This window comes from Oncorhynchus nerka, linkage group LG23 (assembly GCF_034236695.1).
Source record: "Oncorhynchus nerka isolate Pitt River linkage group LG23, Oner_Uvic_2.0, whole genome shotgun sequence".
In the NCBI taxonomy this organism is placed as follows: domain Eukaryota; kingdom Metazoa; phylum Chordata; class Actinopteri; order Salmoniformes; family Salmonidae; genus Oncorhynchus; species Oncorhynchus nerka.
This window is the reverse complement of record NC_088418.1, coordinates 10,411,197-10,432,957: the sequence shown is the minus strand read 5'-3', so window position 1 is coordinate 10,432,957 and position 21,761 is coordinate 10,411,197. Positions and strand designations below refer to the sequence as shown.

General features: G+C 48.6%; 1 pseudogene; it reads right to left on the bottom strand.

The window, feature by feature from the left end:
• Window positions 1–21,761, bottom strand: part of LOC135564045 (dehydrogenase/reductase SDR family member 7C-A-like) — a 48,299-nt pseudogene that overhangs the window by 24,182 nt on the left and 2,356 nt on the right.

Below are 21,761 nucleotides of genomic sequence, written 5' to 3'. Positions count from 1 at the left end.
ATGTTCAGTACGGTGCATGTTCAGTACGGTGCATGTTCAGTACGGTGCATGTTCAGTACGGTGCATGTTCAGTACGGTGCATGGTGCATGTTCAGTATGGTGTCATGTTCAGTACGGTGCATGTTCAGTACGGTGCATGTTCAGTACGGTGCATGTTCAGTATGGTGCATGTTCAGTGCGGTGCATGTTCAGTACGGTGCATGTTCAGTACGGTGCATGTTCAGTATGGTGCATGTTCAGTACGGTGCATGTTCAGTGCGGTGCATGTTCGGTGCATGTTCAGTATGGTGCATGTTCAGTACGGTGCATGTTCAGTACGGTGCATGGTGCATGTTCAGTATGGTGCATGTTCAGTACGGTGCATGTTCAGTACGGTGGTGTCTGTTCAGTACGGTGCATGTTCAGTATGGTGCATGTTCAGTACGGTGCATGTTCAGTATGGTGCAAGTTCAGTATGGTGCATGTTCAGTACGGTGCATGTTCAGTACGGTGCATGTTCAGTATGGTGTCTGTACAGTACGGCGCATGTTCAGTATGGTGCATGTTCAGCCCGGTGCATGTTCAGCCCGGTGCATGTTCAGTACGGTGCATGTTCAGTATGGTGCATGTTCAGTACGGTGCATGTTCAGTATGGTGCAAGTTCAGTATGGTGCATGTTCAGTACGGTGCATGTTCAGTACGGTGCATGTTCAGCCCGGTGCATGTTCAGTACGGTGCATGTTCAGTATGGTGCATGTTCAGTACGGTGCATGTTCAGTACGGTGCATGTTCAGTACGGTGCATGTTCAGTATGGTGCATGTTCAGTATGGTGCATGTTCAGTACGGTGCATGTTCAGTACGGTGCATGTTCTGTTCACGGTGCATGTTCAGTATGGTGCATGTTCAGTACGGTGCATGTTCAGTACGGTGCATGTTCAGTATGGTGCATGTTCAGTACGGTGCATGTTCAGTACGGTGCATGTTCAGTATGGTGCATGTTCAGTACGGTGCATGTTCAGTACGGTGCATGTTCAGTACGGTGCATGTTCAGTATGGTGCATGTTCAGTATGGTGCATGTTCAGTACGGTGCATGTTCAGTACGGTGCATGTTCAGTATGGTGCATGTTCAGTATGGTGCATGTTTCGGTGCATGTTCAGTATGGTGCATGTTCAGTATGGTGTTCATGTTCAGTACGGTGCATGTTCAGTACGGTGCATGTTCAGTATGGTGCATGTTCAGTACGGTGCATGTTCACGGTGCATGTTCAGTACGGTGCATGTTCAGTACGGTGCATGTTCAGTATGGTGTCGGTGCATGTTCAGTATGGTGCATGTTCAGTACGGTGCATGTTGTGGTGCAGTATGGTGCATGTTCAGTACGGTGCATGTTCAGTACGGTGCGGTGCATGTTCAGTACGGTGCATGTTCAGCCCGGTGCATGTTCAGTACGGTGTTCATGTTCGGTGCATGTTCGGTGCATGTTCAGTATGGTGCATGTTGCATGTTCAGTACGGTGCATGTTCAGTGCGGTGCATGTTCGGTGCATGTTCAGTATGGTGCATGTTGTATGGTGCATGTTCAGTACGGTGCATGTTCAGTATGGTGCATGTTCAGCCCGGTGCATGTTCAGCCCGGTGCATGTTCAGTACGGTGCATGTTCAGTATGGTGCATGTTCAGTACGGTGCATGTTCAGTACGGTGCATGTTCAGTACGGTGCATGTTCAGTATGGTGCATGTTCAGTACGGTGCATGTTCAGTACGGTGCATGTTCAGTACGGTGCATGTTCAGTACGGTGCATGTTCAGTATGCGGTGCATGTTCAGTGCGGTGCATGTTCAGTACGGTGCATGTTCAGAGCGGTGCATGTTCAGTATGGTGCATGTTCAGTACGGTGCATGTTCAGTACGGTGCATGTTCAGTATGGTGCATGTTCAGTATGGTGCATGTTCAGTGCGGTGCATGTTCAGTACGGTGCATGTTCAGTACGGTGCATGTTCAGTATGGTGCATGTTCAGTATGGTGCATGTTCAGTACGGTGCATGTTCAGTATGGTGCATGTTCAGTATGGTGCATGTTCAGTACGGTGCATGTTCAGTACGGTGCATGTTCAGTACGGTGCATGTTCAGTATGGTGCATGTTCAGTACGGTGCATGTTCAGTATGGTGCATGTTCAGTACGGTGCATGTTCAGCCCGGTGCATGTTCAGTACGGTGCATGTTCAGTACGGTGCATGTTCAGTACGGTGCATGTTCAGTATGGTGCATGTTCAGTACGGTGCATGTTCAGTGCGGTGCATGTTCAGTATGGTGTCATGTTCAGTACAGTACGGTGCATGTTCGGTGCATGTTCAGTACGGTGCATGTTCAGTATGGTGCATGTTCAGTATGGTGCATGTTCAGTACGGTGCATGTTCAGTATGCGGTGCATGTTCAGTGCGGTGCATGTTCAGTACGGTGCATGTTCAGTACGGTGCATGTTCAGTGCGGTGCATGTTCAGAACGGTGCATGTTCAGTACGGTGCATGTTCAGTACGGTGCATGTTCAGTATGGTGCATGTTCAGTACGGTGCATGTTCAGTACGGTGCATGTTCAGTGCGGTGCATGTTCAGTACGGTGCATGTTCAGTATGGTGCATGTTTCGGTGCATGTTCAGTGCGGTGCATGTTCAGTACGGTGCATGTTCAGTGCGGTGCATGTTCAGTGCGGTGCATGTTCAGTATGGTGTCTGTTCAGTACGGTGCATGTTCAGTATGGTGCATGTTCAGCCCGGTATGGTGCATGTTCAGTGCGGTGCATGTTCAGTACGGTGCATGTTGTTCATGTTCAGTATGGTGCATGTTCAGTACGGTGCATGTTCAGTACGGTGCATGTTCAGTATGGTGCATGTTCAGTACGGTGCATGTTCAGTTCGGTGCATGTTCAGCCCGGTGCATGTTCAGTACGGTGCATGTTCATGGTGCATGTTCAGTATGGTGCATGTTCAGTATGGTGCATGTTCAGTACGGTGTCATGTTCAGTACGGTGCATGTTCAGTATGGTGCATGTTCAGTACGGTGCATGTTCAGTATGGTGCATGTTCAGTATGGTGCATGTTCAGTACGGTGCATGTTCAGCCCGGTGCATGTTCAGTATGGTGTCATGTTCAGTACGGTGCATGTTCAGTACGGTGCATGTTCAGTATGGTGCATGTTCAGTACGGTGCATGTTCAGTACGGTGCATGTTCAGTCGGTGCATGTTCAGTATGGTGCATGTTCAGCCGGTGCATGTTCAGCCCGGTGCATGTTCAGTACGGTGCATGTTCAGTATGGTGCTGTTCAGTACGGTGCATGTTCAGTACGGTGCATGTTCAGTATGGTGCATGTTCAGTATGGTGTGCATGTTCTGCATGTTCAGTACGGTGCATGTTCAGTATGGTGCATGTTCAGTATGGTGCATGTTCAGTACGGTGCATGTTCAGCGGTGCATGTTCAGTACGGTGCATGTTCAGTACGGTGCATGTTCAGTACGGTGCATGTTCAGTATGGTGCATGTTCACGGTGCATGTTCAGTATGGTGCATGTTCAGTGCGGTGCATGTTCAGTACGGTGCATGTTCAGTACGGTGCATGTTCAGTACGGTGCATGTTCAGTACGGTGCATGTTCAGTATGGTGTCTGTTCAGTACGGTGCATGTTCAGTACGGTGCATGTTCAGTATGGTGCATGTACGGTGTCATGTTCAGTACGGTGCATGTTCAGTACGGTGCATGTTCAGTATGGTGCATGTTCAGTACGGTGCATGTTCAGAGCGGTGCATGTTCAGTACGGTGCATGTTCAGTCGGTGCATGTTCAGTACGGTGCATGTTCAGTACGGTGCATGTTCATGGTGTCTTCAGTACGGTGCATGTTCAGTATGGTGCATGTTCAGTACGGTGCATGTTCAGTATGGTGCATGTTCAGTATGGTGCATGTTCAGTACGGTGCATGTTCAGTACGGTGCATGTTCAGTATGGTGTCTGGTACGGTGCATGTTCAGTATGGTGCATGTTCAGCCCGGTGCATGTTCAGCCCGGTGCATGTTCAGTACGGTGCATGTTCAGTACGGTGTCTGTACAGTACGGTGCATGTTCAGTACGGTGCATGTTCAGCCCGGTGCATGTTCAGTACGGTGCATGTTCAGTATGGTGCATGTTCAGAACGGTGCATGTTCAGTACGGTGCATGTTCAGTACGGTGCATGTTCAGTACGGTGCATGTTCAGTACGGTGCATGTTCAGTACGGTGCATGTTCAGTATGGTGCATGTTCAGCCGGTGCATGTTCAGTACGGTGCATGTTCAGTATGGTGCATGTTCAGTATGGTGCATGTTCAGTACGGTGCATGTTCAGTACGGTGCATGTTCAGTATGGTGTCTGTTCAGTACGGTGCATGTTCAGTATGGTGCATGTTCAGCCCGGTGCATGTTCAGCCCGGTGCATGTTCAGTACGGTGCATGTTCATGGTGTACGGTGCATGTTCAGTACGGTGCATGTTCAGTATGGTGCATGTTCAGCCCGGTGCATGTTCTGTTCATGTTCACGTGTGCATGTTCAGTATGGTGCATGTTCAGAACGGTGCATGTTCAGTACGGTGCATGTTCAGTACGGTGCATGTTCAGTACGGTGCATGTTCAGTACGGTGTCTGTTCAGTACGGTGCATGTTCAGCCCGGTGCATGTTCAGCCCGGTGCATGTTCAGTACGGTGCATGTTCAGTATGGTGCATGTTCAGTATGGTGCATGTTCAGTACGGTGCATGTTCAGTACGGTGCATGTTCAGTATGGTGCATGTTCAGTACGGTGCATGTTCAGTACGGTGCATGTTCAGTACGGTGCATGTTCAGTATGGTGTCTGTTCAGTACGGTGCATGTTCAGTATGGTGCATGTTCAGCCGGTGCATGTTCAGTCGGTGCATGTTCAGTACGGTGCATGTTCAGTATGGTGCATGTTCAGTACGGTGCATGTTCAGTATGGTGCATGTTCAGCCCGGTGCATGTTCAGTACGGTGCATGTTCAGTACGGTGCATGTTCAGTACGGTGCATGTTCAGTACGGTGCATGTTCAGTACGGTGCATGTTCAGTACGGTGCATGTTCAGTACGGTGTCTGTTCAGTACGGTGCATGTTCAGCCCGGTGCATGTTCAGCCCGGTGCATGTTCAGTACGGTGCATGTTCAGTATGGTGCATGTTCAGTATGGTGCATGTTCAGTACGGTGCATGTTCAGTACGGTGCATGTTCAGTATGGTGTCTGTTCAGTACGGTGCATGTTCAGTACGGTGCATGTTCAGTATGGTGCATGTTCAGTACGGTGTCTGTTCAGTACGGTGCATGTTCAGCCCGGTGCATGTTCAGCCCGGTGCATGTTCAGCCCGGTGCATGTTCAGTACGGTGCATGTTCAGTACGGTGCATGTTCAGTACGGTGCATGTTCAGTATGGTGCATGTTCAGTACGGTGCATGTTCAGTACGGTGCATGTTCAGTACGGTGCATGTTCAGTACGGTGCATGTTCAGTACGGTGCATGTTCAGTATGGTGTCTGTTCAGTACGGTGCATGTTCAGTACGGTGCATGTTCAGTATGGTGCATGTTCAGTATGGTGTCTGTTCAGTACGGTGCATGTTCAGTACGGTGCATGTTCAGCCCGGTGCATGTTCAGTACGGTGCATGTTCAGTATGGTGCATGTTCAGTATGGTGCATGTTCAGTACGGTGCATGTTCAGTACGGTGCATGTTCAGTATGGTGCATGTTCAGTACGGTGCATGTTCAGTACGGTGCATGTTCAGTACGGTGCATGTTCAGTATGGTGTCATGTTCAGTATGGTGCATGTTCAGTATGGTGCATGTTCAGTATGGTGCATGTTCAGTATGGTGCATGTTCAGTACGGTGGTGCATGTTCCAGTACGGTGCATGTTCAGTACGGTGCATGTTCAGCCCGGTGCATGTTCAGCCCGGTGCATGTTCAGTACGGTGCATGTTCAGTATGGTGCATGTTCAGTACGGTGCATGTTCAGTACGGTGCATGTTCAGTACGGTGCATGTTCAGTACGGTGCATGTTCAGTATGGTGCATGTTTCGGTGCATGTTCAGTACGGTGCATGTTCAGTACGGTGCATGTTCAGTACGGTGTCTGTTCAGTACGGTGCATGTTCAGCGGTGCATGTTCAGCCGGTGCATGTTCAGTACGGTGCATGTTCAGTATGGTGCATGTTCAGTATGGTGCATGTTCAGTACGGTGCATGTTCAGTACGGTGCATGTTCAGTACGGTGCATGTTCAGTACGGTGCATGTTCAGTATGGTGCATGTTGCATGTTCAGCCGGTGCATGTTCAGTACGGTGCATGTTCGGTGCATGTTCAGTATGGTGCATGTTCAGTACGGTGCATGTTCAGTACGGTGCATGTTCAGTACGGTGCATGTTCAGTATGGTGCATGTGCATGTTCAGTACGGTGCATGTTCAGTACGGTGCATGTTGCACGGTGCATGTTCAGTATGGTGCATGTTCAGCCCGGTGCATGTTCAGTACGGTGCATGTTCAGTACGGTGCATGTTCAGTATGGTGCATGTTCAGTACGGTGCATGTTCAGTACGGTGCATGTTCAGTATGGTGTCTGTTCAGTACGGTGCATGTTCAGTATGGTGCATGTTCAGTATGGTGCATGTTCGGTGCATGTTCAGTACGGTGCATGTTCAGTACGGTGTCTGTTCAGTACGGTGCATGTTTCGGTGCATGTTCAGTATGGTGCATGTTCAGCCCGGTGCATGTTCAGCCCGGTGCATGTTCAGTACGGTGCATGTTCAGTATGGTGCATGTTCAGAACGGTGCATGTTCAGTACGGTGCATGTTCAGTACGGTGCATGTTCAGTACGGTGCATGTTCAGTACGGTGTCTGTTCAGTACGGTGCATGTTCAGCCCGGTGCATGTTCAGCCCGGTGCATGTTCAGTACGGTGCATGTTCAGTATGGTGCATGTTCAGTATGGTGCATGTTCAGTACGGTGCATGTTCAGTACGGTGCATGTTCAGTATGGTGTCTGTTCACGGTGCATGTTCAGTACGGTGCATGTTCAGTATGGTGCATGTTCAGTATGGTGTCTGTACAGTACGGTGCATGTTCAGTATGGTGCATGTTCAGCCCGGTGCATGTTCAGCCCGGTGCATGTTCAGTACGGTGCATGTTCAGTACGGTGCATGTTCAGTACGGTGCATGTTCAGTACGGTGCATGTTCAGTATGGTGCATGTTCAGTACGGTGCATGTTCAGTACGGTGCATGTTCAGTATGGTGCATGTTCAGTATGGTGCATGTTCAGTACGGTGCATGTTCAGTACGGTGCATGTTCAGTACGGTGCATGTTCAGTACGGTGCATGTTCAGTACGGTGCATGTTCAGCCGGTGCATGTTCAGCCCGGTGCATGTTCAGTACGGTGCATGTTCAGTGCATGTTCAGTATGGTGCATGTTCAGTACGGTGCATGTTCAGCCGGTGCATGTTCAGTACGGTGCATGTTCAGTACGGTGCATGTTCAGTACGGTGCATGTTCAGTATGGTGCATGTTCAGTACGGTGCATGTTCAGTACGGTGCATGTTCAGTATGGTGCATGTTCAGAACGGTGCATGTTCAGTACGGTGCATGTTCAGTATGGTGCATGTTCAGTACGGTGCATGTTCAGTACGGTGCATGTTCAGTACGGTGCATGTTCAGTATGGTGCTGTTCAGTACGGTGCATGTTCAGTATGGTGCATGTTCAGCCCGGTGCATGTTCAGCCCGGTGCATGTTCAGTACGGTGCATGTTCAGTACGGTGCATGTTCAGTACGGTGCATGTTTCAGTGCATGTTCAGTATGGTGCATGTTCAGTACGGTGCATGTTCAGTACGGTGCATGTTCAGTACGGTGCATGTTCAGTACGGTGCATGTTCAGTACGGTGCATGTTCGGTGCATGTTCAGTACGGTGCATGTTCAGTACGGTGCATGTTCAGTATGGTGCATGTTCAGTACGGTGCATGTTCAGTACGGTGCATGTTCAGTATGGTGCATGTTCAGTACGGTGCATGTTCAGTACGGTGCATGTTCAGTACGGTGCATGTTCAGTACGGTGCATGTTCAGTACGGTGCATGTTCAGTACGGTGCATGTTCAGTATGGTGCATGTTCAGTACGGTGCATGTTCAGTACGGTGCATGTTCAGTATGGTGCATGTTCGGTGCATGTTCAGCCCGGTGCATGTTCAGTACGGTGCATGTTCAGTACGGTGCATGTTCAGTACGGTGCATGTTCAGTACGGTGCATGTTCAGTATGGTGCATGTTCAGCCCGGTGCATGTTCAGTACGGTGCATGTTCAGTATGGTGTCTGTTCAGTACGGTGCATGTTCAGTACGGTGCATGTTCAGTATGGTGCATGTTCAGTACGGTGCATGTTCAGTACGGTGCATGTTCAGTACGGTGCATGTTCAGCCCGGTGCATGTTCAGTACGGTGCATGTTCAGTACGGTGCATGTTCAGTATGGTGCATGTTCAGTATGGTGCATGTTCAGTACGGTGCATGTTCAGTACGGTGCATGTTCAGTATGGTGTCTGTTCAGTACGGTGCATGTTCAGTACGGTGCATGTTCAGTATGGTGCATGTTCAGTATGGTGCATGTTCAGTACGGTGCATGTTCAGTATGGTGCATGTTCAGCCCGGTGCATGTTCAGCGGTGCATGTTCAGTACGGTGCATGTACGGTGCATGTTCAGCCGGTGCATGTTCAGTATGGTGCATGTTCAGTACGGTGCATGTTCAGTACGGTGCATGTTCAGTATGGTGCATGTTCAGTACGGTGCATGTTCAGTACGGTGCATGTTCAGTATGGTGTCTGTTCAGTACGGTGCATGTTCAGTACGGTGCATGTTCAGTATGGTGCATGTTCAGTATGGTGTCTGTACAGTACGGTGCATGTTCAGTATGGTGCATGTTCAGCCCGGTGCATGTTCAGCCCGGTGCATGTTCAGTACGGTGCATGTTCAGTACGGTGCATGTTCAGTACGGTGCATGTTCAGTACAGTGCATGTTCAGTATGGTGCATGTTCAGTACGGAGCATGTTCAGTACGGTGTCTGTTCAGTACGGTGCATGTTCAGTACGGTGCATGTTCAGTACGGTGCATGTTCAGTATGGTGTCTGTTCAGTACGGTGCATGTTCAGTACGGTGCATGTTCAGTATGGTGCATGTTCAGTACGGTGTCTGTTCAGTACGGTGCATGTTCAGTACGGTGCATGTACAGTATGGTGCATGTTCAGTACGGTGCATGTTCAGCCCGGTGCATGTTCAGCCCGGTGCATGTTCAGTACGGTGCATGTTCAGTATGGTGCATGTTCAGTATGGTGTCATGTTCAGTACGGTGCATGTTCAGTATGGTGCATGTTCAGTACGGTGCATGTTCATGTTGCAAGTTCAGTATGGTGCATGTTCAGCGGTGCATGTTCAGTACGGTGCATGTTCAGTATGGTGTCTGTACAGTACGGTGCATGTTCAGTACGGTGCATGTTCAGTATGGTGCATGTTCAGCCCGGTGCATGTTCAGCCCGGTGCATGTTCAGTACGGTGCATGTTCAGTATGGTGCATGTTCAGAACGGTGCATGTTCAGTACGGTGCATGTTCAGTATGGTGCATGTTCAGTACGGTGCATGTTCAGTACGGTGTCATGTTCAGTACGGTGCATGTTCAGCCCGGTGCATGTTCAGCCCGGTGCATGTTCAGTACGGTGCATGTTCAGTATGGTGCATGTTCAGTATGGTGCATGTTCAGTACGGTGCATGTTCAGTACGGTGCATGTTCAGTATGGTGCATGTTCAGTACGGTGCATGTTCAGTACGGTGCATGTTCAGTATGGTGCATGTTCAGTATGGTGTCTGTACAGTACGGTGCATGTTCAGTATGGTGCATGTTCAGCCCGGTGCATGTTCAGCCCGGTGCATGTTCAGTACGGTGCATGTTCAGTACGGTGCATGTTCAGTACGGTGCATGTTCAGTATGGTGCATGTTCAGTACGGTGCATGTTCAGTACGGTGCATGTTCAGTACGGTGCATGTTCAGTACGGTGCATGTTCAGTACGGTGCATGTTCAGTATGGTGTCTGTTCAGTACGGTGCATGTTCAGTACGGTGCATGTTCAGTATGGTGCATGTTCAGTACGGTGCATGTTCAGTACGGTGCATGTACAGTATGGTGCATGTTCAGTACGGTGCATGTTCAGAACGGTGCATGTTCAGTACGGTGCATGTTCAGTCGGTGCATGTTCAGTACGGTGCATGTTCAGTACGGTGCATGTTCAGTATGGTGTCTGTACAGTACGGTGCATGTTCAGTATGGTGCATGTTCAGTACGGTGCATGTTCAGTATGGTGCAAGTTCAGTATGGTGCATGTTCAGTACGGTGCATGTTCAGTACGGTGCATGTTCAGTATGGTGTCTGTACAGTACGGTGCATGTTCAGTACGGTGCATGTTCAGTATGGTGCATGTTCAGAACGGTGCATGTTCAGTACGGTGCATGTTCAGTACGGTGCATGTTCAGTACGGTGCATGTTCAGTACGGTGCATGTTCAGTACGGTGCATGTTCAGTATGGTGCATGTTCAGTATGTTGTACGGTGCATGTTCAGTACGGTGCATGTTCAGTACGGTGCATGTTCATGGTGCATGTTCAGTATGGTGCATGTTCAGTACGGTGCATGTTTGCGGTGCATGTTCAGTACGGTGCATGTTCAGTATGGTGCATGTTCAGTGGTGCATGTTCAGTACGGTGCATGTTCAGTATGGTGCATGTTCATGTTCAGTATGGTGCATGTTCAGCCCGGTGCATGTTCAGCCCGGTGCATGTTCAGTACGGTGCATGTTCAGTACGGTGCATGTTCAGTATGGTGCATGTTCAGTACGGTGCATGTTCAGTACGGGTGCATGTTCAGTACGGTGCATGTTCAGTACGGTGCATGGTGCATGTTCAGTACGGTGCATGTTCAGTACGGTGCATGTTCAGCCCGGTGCATGTTCAGCCCGGTGCATGTTCAGTACGGTGCATGTTCAGTATGGTGCATGTTCAGTACGGTGCATGTTCAGTACGGTGCATGTTCAGTATGGTGCATGTTCAGTATGGTGTCTGTTCAGTACGGTGCATGTTCAGTACGGTGCATGTTCAGCCGGTGCATGTTCAGCCCGGTGCATGTTCATGGTGCATGTTCAGTACGGTGTCTGTTCAGTACGGTGCATGTTCAGTACGGTGCATGTTCAGTATGGTGCATGTTCAGCCCGGTGCATGTTCACGGTGCATGTTCAGTGGTGCATGTTCAGAACGGTGCATGTTCAGTGGTGCATGTTCAGTACGGTGCATGTTCAGTACGGTGCATGTTCAGTACGGTGCATGTTCAGTACGGTGCATGTTCAGCCCGGTGCATGTTCAGTACGGTGCATGTTCAGTACGGTGCATGTTCAGTACGGTGCATGTTCAGCCCGGTGCATGTTCGGTGCATGTTCAGTACGGTGCATGTTCAGTATGGTGCATGTTCAGTACGGTGCATGTTCAGTACGGTGCATGTTCAGTATGGTGTCTGTTCAGTACGGTGCATGTTCAGTACGGTGCATGTTCAGTATGGTGCATGTTCAGTATGGTGTCATGTTCACGGTGCATGGTGCATGTTCAGTACGGTGCATGTTCAGCCCGGTGCATGTTCAGTACGGTGCATGTTCAGTGCGGTGCATGTTCAGTGCGGTGCATGTTCAGCCGGTGCATGTTCTGTTCAGTACGGTGTCTGTTCAGTACGGTGCATGTTCAGTACGGTGCATGTTCAGTATGGTGCATGTTCAGTACGGTGCATGTTCAGTACGGTGCATGTTCAGTATGGTGCATGTTCAGTACGGTGCATGTTCAGTACGGTGCATGTTCAGTGCGGTGCATGTTCAGTACGGTGCATGTTCAGTATGGTGCATGTTCAGCCCGGTGCATGTTCAGCCCGGTGCCGGTGCATGTTCAGTACGGTGCATGTTCAGTACGGTGCATGTTCAGTATGGTGCATGTTCAGTATGGTGCATGGTGCATGTTCAGTACGGTGCATGTTCAGTATGGTGCATGTTCAGTATGGTGCATGTTCAGTACGGTGCATGTTCAGTACGGTGCATGTTCAGTATGGTGCATGTTCAGTACGGTGCATGTTCAGTACGGTGCATGTTCAGTATGGTGCATGTTCAGCCGGTGCATGTTCAGTACGGTGCATGTTCAGTACGGTGCATGTTCAGTACGGTGCATGTTCAGTACGGTGCATGTTCAGTACGGTGCATGTCGGTGCATGTTCAGTGCATGTTCAGTACGGTGCATGTTCAGCCCGGTGCATGTTCAGCCCGGTGCATGTTCAGTACGGTGCATGTTCAGTATGGTGCATGTTCAGTATGGTGCATGTTCAGTACGGTGCATGTTCAGTACGGTGCATGTTCAGTATGGTGTCATGTTCAGTATGGTGCATGTTCAGTATGGTGCATGTTCAGTACGGCATGTTCATGTTCAGTACAGTACGGTGCATGTTCAGTATGGTGCATGTTCAGTACGGTGCATGTTCAGCCCGGTGCATGTTCAGTCGGTGCATGTTCAGTACGGTGCATGTTCAGTATGGTGCATGTTCAGTATGGTGCATGTTCACGGTGCATGTTCAGTACGGTGCATGTTCAGTACGGTGCATGTTCAGTACGGTGCATGTTCAGTACGGTGCATGTTCAGTATGGTGTCATGTTCAGTACGGTGCATGTTCAGTACGGTGCATGTTCAGTATGGTGCATGTTCAGTACGGTGTCTGTTCAGTACGGTGCATGTTCAGTACGGTGCATGTACAGTATGGTGCATGTTCAGTACGGTGCATGTTCAGAACGGTGCATGTTCAGTACGGTGCATGTTCAGTCGGTGCATGTTCAGTACGGTGCATGTTCAGTACGGTGCATGTTCAGTATGGTGTCTGTACAGTACGGTGCATGTTCAGTATGGTGCATGTTCAGTACGGTGCATGTTCAGTATGGTGCAAGTTCAGTATGGTGCATGTTCAGTACGGTGCATGTTCAGTACGGTGCATGTTCAGTGCATGTTCAGTATGGTGTCTGTACAGTACGGCGCATGTTCAGTATGGTGCATGTTCAGCCCGGTGCATGTTCAGCCCGGTGCATGTTCAGTACGGTGCATGTTCAGTATGGTGCATGTTCAGTACGGTGCATGTTCAGTATGGTGCAAGTTCAGTATGGTGCATGTTCAGTACGGTGCATGTTCAGTACGGTGCATGTTCAGTACGGTGCATGTTCAGCCCGGTGCATGTTCAGTACGGTGCATGTTCAGTATGGTGCATGTTCAGTATGGTGCATGTTCAGTACGGTGCATGTTCAGTACGGTGCATGTTCAGTATGGTGCATGTTCAGTATGGTGCATGTTCAGTACGGTGCATGTTCAGTATGGTGCATGTTCAGTGCATGGTCATGTTCAGTACGGTGCATGTTCAGTACGGTGCATGTTCAGTATGGTGCATGTTCAGCCCGGTGCATGTTCAGTACGGTGCATGTTCAGTATGGTGCATGTTCAGTATGGTGCATGTTCAGTACGGTGCATGTTCAGTACGGTGCATGTTCAGTATGGTGTCTGTACAGTACGGCGCATGTTCAGTATGGTGCATGTTCAGCCCGGTGCATGTTCAGCCCGGTGCATGTTCAGTACGGTGCATGTTCAGTATGGTGTCTGTTCAGTACGGTGCATGTTCAGTACGGTGCATGTTCAGTTGCATGTTCAGTACGGTGCATGTTCAGTACGGTGCATGTTCAGTATGGTGCATGTTCAGTATGGTGCATGTTCACGGTGCATGGTACGGTGCATGTTCAGTACGGTGCATGTTCAGTACGGTGCATGTTCAGTACGGTGCATGTTCAGTACGGTGCATGTTCAGTACGGTGGTGCATGTTCAGTATGGTGCATGTTCAGCCGGTGCATGTTCAGTATGGTGCATGTTCACGGTGCATGTTCAGTATGGTGCATGTTCAGTATGGTGCATGTTCAGTACGGTGCATGTTCAGTACGGTGCATGTTCAGTATGGTGTCTGTTCAGTACGGTGCATGTTCAGTACGGTGCATGTTCAGTATGGTGCATGTTCAGCCCGGTGCATGTTCAGTGTGCATGTTCAGTACGGTGCATGTTCAGTATGGTGCATGTTCAGTACGGTGCATGTTCAGTACGGTGCATGTTCAGTACGGTGCATGTTCAGTACGGTGCATGTTCAGTACGGTGCATGTTCAGTACGGTGCATGTTCAGCCCGGTGCATGTTCAGCCCGGTGCATGTTCAGTACGGTGCATGTTCAGTATGGTGCATGTTCAGTATGGTGCATGTTCAGTACGGTGCATGTTCAGTACGGTGCATGTTCAGTATGGTGTCTGTTCAGTACGGTGCATGTTCAGTACGGTGCATGTTCAGTATGGTGCATGTTCAGTATGGTGTCTGTACAGTACGGTGCATGTTCAGTATGGTGCATGTTCAGCCCGGTGCATGTTCAGCCGGTGCATGTTCAGTACGGTGCATGGTGCATGTTCAGTACGGTGCATGTTCAGTATGGTGCATGTTCAGTATGGTGCATGTTCAGCCGGTGCATGTTCAGTACGGTGCATGTTCAGTATGGTGCATGTTCAGTACGGTGCATGTTCAGTACGGTGCATGTTCAGTACGGTGCATGTTCAGTATGGTGCATGTTCAGTACGGTGCATGTTCAGTACGGTGCATGTTCAGCGGTGCATGTTCAGTACGGTGCATGTTCAGTACGGTGCATGTTCAGTATGGTGCATGTTCAGTACGGTGGTGCATGTTCAGTATGGTGCATGTTCAGTACGGTGCATGTTCAGTACGGTGCATGTTCAGTATGGTGTCTGTTCAGTACGGTGCATGTTCAGTATGCGGTGCATGTTCAGTATGGTGTGGTGCATGTTCAGCGGTGCATGTTCAGCCCGGTGCATGTTCAGTACGGTGCATGTTCAGTATGGTGCATGTTCATGTTAGTACGGTGCATGTTCAGTACGGTGCATGTTCAGTACGGTGCATGTTCAGTATGGTGTCATGTTCAGTACGGTGCATGTTCAGTATGGTGCATGTTCAGTAGTGCGGTGCATGTTCAGTATGGTGCATGTTCAGCCCGGTGCATGTTCAGCCCGGTGCATGTTCAGTACGGTGCATGTTCAGTATGGTGCATGTTCAGTACGGTGCATGTTCAGTACAGTGCATGTTCAGTATGGTGCATGTTCAGTACGGTGCATGTTCAGTACGGTGCATGTTCAGTACGGTGCATGTTCAGTACGGTGCATGTTCAGTACGGTGCATGTTCAGTATGGTGTCTGTTCAGTACGGTGCATGTTCAGTACGGTGCATGTTCAGTATGGTGCATGTTCAGTACGGTGTCTGTTCAGTACGGTGCATGTTCAGTACGGTGCATGTACAGTATGGTGCATGTTCAGTACGGTGCATGTTCAGAACGGTGCATGTTCAGTACGGTGCATGTTCAGTCGGTGCATGTTCAGTACGGTGCATGTTCAGTACGGTGCATGTTCAGTATGGTGTCTGTACAGTACGGTGCATGTTCAGTATGGTGCATGTTCAGTACGGTGCATGTTCAGTATGGTGCAAGTTCAGTATGGTGCATGTTCAGTACGGTGCATGTTCAGTACGGTGCATGTTCAGTATGGTGTCTGTACAGTACGGTGCATGTTCAGTACGGTGCATGTTCAGTATGGTGCATGTTCAGCCCGGTGCATGTTCAGCCCGGTGCATGTTCAGTACGGTGCATGTTCAGTATGGTGCATGTTCAGAACGGTGCATGTTCAGTACGGTGCATGTTCAGTACGGTGCATGTTCAGTACGGTGCATGTTCAGTACGGTGTCTGTTCAGTACGGTGCATGTTCAGCCCGGTGCATGTTCAGCCCGGTGCATGTTCAGTACGGTGCATGTTCAGTATGGTGCATGTTCAGTATGGTGCATGTTCAGTACGGTGCATGTTCAGTACGGTGCATGTTCAGTATGGTGTCTGTTCAGTACGGTGCATGTTCAGTACGGTGCATGTTCAGTATGGTGCATGTTCAGTATGGTGTCTGTACAGTACGGTGCATGTTCAGTATGGTGCATGTTCAGCCCGGTGCATGTTCAGCCCGGTGCATGTTCAGTACGGTGCATGTTCAGTACGGTGCATGTTCAGTACGGTGCATGTTCAGTACGGTGCATGTTCAGCCCGGTGCATGTTCAGTACGGTGCATGTTCAGTATGGTGCATGTTCAGAACGGTGCATGTTCAGTACGGTGCATGTTCAGTACGGTGCATGTTCAGTACGGTGCATGTTCAGTACGGTGTCTGTTCAGTACGGTGCATGTTCAGCCCGGTGCATGTTCAGCCCGGTGCATGTTCAGTACGGTGCATGTTCAGTATGGTGCATGTTCAGTATGGTGCATGTTCAGTACGGTGCATGTTCAGTACGGTGCATGTTCAGTATGGTGTCTGTTCAGTACGGTGCATGTTCAGTATGGTGCATGTTCAGCCCGGTGCATGTTCAGCCCGGTGCATGTTCAGTACGGTGCATGTTCAGTACGGTGTCTGTACAGTACGGTGCATGTTCAGTACGGTGCATGTTCAGTATGGTGCATGTTCAGCCCGGTGCATGTTCAGTACGGTGCATGTTCAGTATGGTGCATGTTCAGAACGGTGCATGTTCAGTACGGTGCATGTTCAGTACGGTGCATGTTCAGTACGGTGCATGTTCAGTACGGTGTCTGTTCAGTACGGTGCATGTTCAGCCCGGTGCATGTTCAGCCCGGTGCATGTTCAGTACGGTGCATGTTCAGTATGGTGCATGTTCAGTATGGTGCATGTTCAGTACGGTGCATGTTCAGTACGGTGCATGTTCAGTATGGTGTCTGTTCAGTACGGTGCATGTTCAGTACGGTGCATGTTCAGTATGGTGCATGTTCAGTATGGTGTCTGTACAGTACGGTGCATGTTCAGTATGGTGCATGTTCAGTACGGTGCATGTTCAGTATGGTGCATGTTCAGTACGGTGCATGTTCAGTACGGTGCATGTTCAGTATGGTGTCTGTTCAGTACGGTGCATGTTCAGTACGGTGCATGTTCAGTATGGTGCATGTTCAGTATGGTGTCTGTTCAGTACGGTGCATGTTCAGTACGGTGCATGTTCAGTATGGTGCATGTTCAGTACGGTGCATGTTCAGTACGGTGCATGTTCAGTATGGTGTCTGTTCAGTACGGTGCATGTTCAGTACGGTGCATGTTCAGTATGGTGCATGTTCAGTATGGTGTCTGTACAGTACGGTGCATGTTCAGTATGGTGCATGTTCAGCCCGGTGCATGTTCAGCCCGGTGCATGTTCAGTACGGTGCATGTTCAGTACGGTGCATGTTCAGTACGGTGCATGTTCAGTACAGTGCATGTTCAGTATGGTGCATGTTCAGTATGGTGCATGTTCAGTACGGTGCATGTTCAGTACGGTGCATGTTCAGTATGGTGTCTGTTCAGTACGGTGCATGTTCAGTACGGTGCATGTTCAGTATGGTGCATGTTCAGTATGGTGTCTGTACAGTACGGTGCATGTTCAGTATGGTGCATGTTCAGCCCGGTGCATGTTCAGCCCGGTGCATGTTCAGTACGGTGCATGTTCAGTACGGTGCATGTTCAGTACGGTGCATGTTCAGTATGGTGTCTGTTCAGTACGGTGCATGTTCAGTACGGTGCATGTTCAGTATGGTGCATGTTCAGTACGGTGCATGTTCAGTACGGTGCATGTTCAGTATGGTGTCTGTTCAGTACGGTGCATGTTCAGTACGGTGCATGTTCAGTATGGTGTCTGTTCAGTACGGTGCATGTTCAGTACGGTGCATGTACAGTATGGTGCATGTTCAGTACGGTGCATGTTCAGTATGGTGTCTGTTCAGTACGGTGCATGTTCAGTACGGTGCATGTTCAGTATGGTGCATGTTCAGTACGGTGTCTGTTCAGTACGGTGCATGTTCAGTACGGTGCATGTACAGTATGGTGCATGTTCAGTACGGTGCATGTTCAGAACGGTGCATGTTCAGTACGGTGCATGTTCAGTCGGTGCATGTTCAGTACGGTGCATGTTCAGTACGGTGCATGTTCAGTATGGTGTCTGTACAGTACGGTGCATGTTCAGTATGGTGCATGTTCAGTACGGTGCATGTTCAGTATGGTGCAAGTTCAGTATGGTGCATGTTCAGTACGGTGCATGTTCAGTACGGTGCATGTTCAGTATGGTGTCTGTACAGTACGGTGCATGTTCAGTACGGTGCATGTTCAGTATGGTGCATGTTCAGCCCGGTGCATGTTCAGCCCGGTGCATGTTCAGTACGGTGCATGTTCAGTATGGTGCATGTTCAGTACGGTGGATGTTCAGAACGGTGCATGTTCAGTACGGTGCATGTTCAGTATGGTGCATGTTCAGTATGGTGCATGTTCAGTATGGTGTCTGTTCAGTACGGTGCATGTTCAGTACGGTGCATGTTCAGTACGGTGTCTGTTCAGTACGGTGCATGTTCAGTACGGTGCATGTTCAGTACGGTGCATGTTCAGTACGGTGCATGTTCAGTACTGAATCAATCACCTGCAGCATCAATCAATCAGTAATTCAATCAATAACTGAATCAATCACCTGCAGCATCAATCAATCAATCAGTAATTCAATCAATAACTGAATCAATCACCTGCAGCATCAATCAATCAATCAGTAATTCAATCAATAACTGAATCAATCACCTGCAGCATCAATCAATCAGTAATTCAATCAATAACTGAATCAATCACCTGCAGCATCAATCAATCATTAATTCAATCAATAACTGAATCAATCACCTGCAGCATCAATCAATCAGTAATTCAATCAATAACTGAATCAATCACCTGCAGCATCAATCAATCAGTAATTCAATCAATAACTGAATCAATCACCTGCAGCATCAATCAATCATTAATTCAATCAATAACTGAATCAATCACCTGCAGCATCAATCAATCAGTAATTCAATCAATAACTGAATCAATCACCTGCAGCATCAATCAATCAGTAATTCAATCAATAACTGAATCAATCACCTGCAGCATCAATCAATCATTAATTCAATCAATAACTGAATCAATCACCTGCAACTCAAACAACGTGTTATTGTATTTTCCTTCTTACCTTTGGCCAATGTGCTGGTAGTTGATGTCCATGATGTTCCTGTCCAGCTCAAGTGAGACGGTGTGTACGGGGGCCTTCAGCTTCGTGTTGCTGTTCCACACCAGGACATCCACACAGCTGCAGCACTCCACCACCTCAGGCATACTGTCCTTGTCACTGAAGTCCAGCATCACCAGCTTGGGAATGAATGTCTGAGCAGAGGAAAGAGGGATGCAAAATGAAAATAACATATGGATGAGAGAAGCAAGGACAGGAGAGGGACTTTACACTGTTAAGACAACTTTACATTAAGCAATACAATAGCAACATGGGTGTGAAGTTCTGAAGACAGCTGGCGCTTGCTTGTGCTAGAAATAAATGATTATTTAACCTCTTACCCTAACTTTAAACTCCTCTTACACTGTCACAAGTGTAGAGAGGTGGAGGCAGTCGCAGGTTTAGAAATACTGAATTTATTAAAGCTCCAAAGTGCTAAATAATAAAGTGCTCAGGAAATATTAGGAGAGATTCCTCTCAGGAAATATTAGGAGAGATTCCTCTCAGGAAATAGGAGAGATTCCTCTCAGGAAATAGTAGGAGAGATTCCTCTCAGGAAATAGTAGGAGAGATTCCTCTCAGGAAATAGGAGAGATTCCTCTCAGGAAATAATAGGAGAGATTCCTCTCAGGAAATAGTAGGAGAGATTCCTCTCAGGAAATAGTAGGAGAGATTCCTCTCAGGAAATAGTAGGAGAGATTCCTCTCAGGAAATAGTAGGAGAGATTCCTCTCAGGAAATAGTAGGAGAGATTCCTCTCAGGAAATAGTAGGAGAGATTCCTCTCAGCAAATAGTAGGAGAGATTCCTCTCAGGAAATAGTAGGAGAGATTCCTCTCAGGAAATAGTAGGAGAGATTCCTCTCAGCAAATAGTAGGAGAGATTCCTCTCAGCAAATAGTAGGAGAGATTCCTCTCAGGAAATAGTAGGAGAGATTCCTCTCAGGAAATAGTAGGAGAGATTCCTCTCAGCAAATAGTAGGAGAGATTCACCTGCTGGGATTCACCTCTGGGATCAGCCCTGCTGGTCAATGACTCCCCACTCTGGGATCAGCCCTGTTGGTTAATGACTCACCACGCTGGGTTCAGCCAAAGTGTTGTACAGAGACTACATCTTGTCCCAGCTGGGCCCACACAGAATCAACTTGGCACCACCCTTATGGAAGAGACAAGCACTCTGGACTGGGAGGGAGGTATGGAGGGAGAAAGGAGTGGGAGAGAAAGTGTCATGCCCTGATCCGTTTCACCTGTTTTTGTGCTTGTCTCCACCCCCCCCCTCCCCCCCAGGTGTCGCCAATAATTCCCCACTTATCCCCTGGGTATTTATACCTGTGTTTTCTGTCTGTCTGTTGCCAGTTTGTCTTGTTTGTTAAAGTCAACCACTGTTTATCTCAGCGCTTGCTTTTCCGCAGGCTCTCATTTTCCTCGTCCTCCTGGTGTTGACCCTTGCCTGTTCTGACTCTGAGCCTGCCTACCGTCCTGTGACTTTACCCATACTCTGGATTACCTGTCCCTGGGCCTGCCTGAGGTCCTGTGACTTTACCCCTACTCTGGATTACCTGTCCCTGGGCCTGCCTGAGGTCCTGTGACTTTACCCCTACTCTGGATTACCTGTCCCTGGGCCTGCCTGAGGTCCTGTGACTTTACCCCTACTCTGGATTACCTGTCCCTGGGCCTGCCTGAGGTCCTGTACCTTGGCCTCGCTACTCTGGATTACCTGTCCCTGGGCCTGCCTGAGGTCCTGTACCTTGGCCTCGCTACTCTGGATTACCGACCTCTGCCTGCCTTGACCTGTCGTTTGCCTGCCCCTGTTGTTGCAATACACGTTGTTACTTCTACACAGTCTGCACTTGGGTCTTACCTGAAACCTGATAGAGAGAGAGGGATGGATTTAATTAGCTGTGGTATTATCCCTGTTCAAGGTGGAAGCCTCTTGTTTCTGCATTGAACAATTGTTTTTTATTTTTAAAGGGGTAGATCAGCTTTAATATTGCAGATGTTGGCTTCTATCTATCTTCATCATTTCCAATCACCCATATATATTTTTTGTAAATAAATAAATAAATATATACATATATATATATATATATATATTTATATACAGTACCAGACAAATGTTTGGACACACCTACTCATTCAAGGGTTTTTCTTTATTTTTGCTATTTTCTACATTGTAGAATAATAGCGAAGACATCAAAACTATGAAATAGCACATATGGAATCATACAGTAACCAAAAAAGTGTAAAACAAATCTAAATATATTTTATATTTGAGATTCTTCAAAGTAGCCACCTTATCCCTTCATGACATCTTTGCACTCTTGGCATTCTCTCAACCAGCTTCACCTGGAATGCTTTTCCAACAGTCTTGAAGGAGTTCGCACATATGCTGAGCACTTTTCCTAGGCTGCTTTTCCTTCACTCTGCGGTCCAACTCATCCCAAACCATCTCAATTTGGTTGAGGTCAGGTGATTGTGGAGGCCAGGT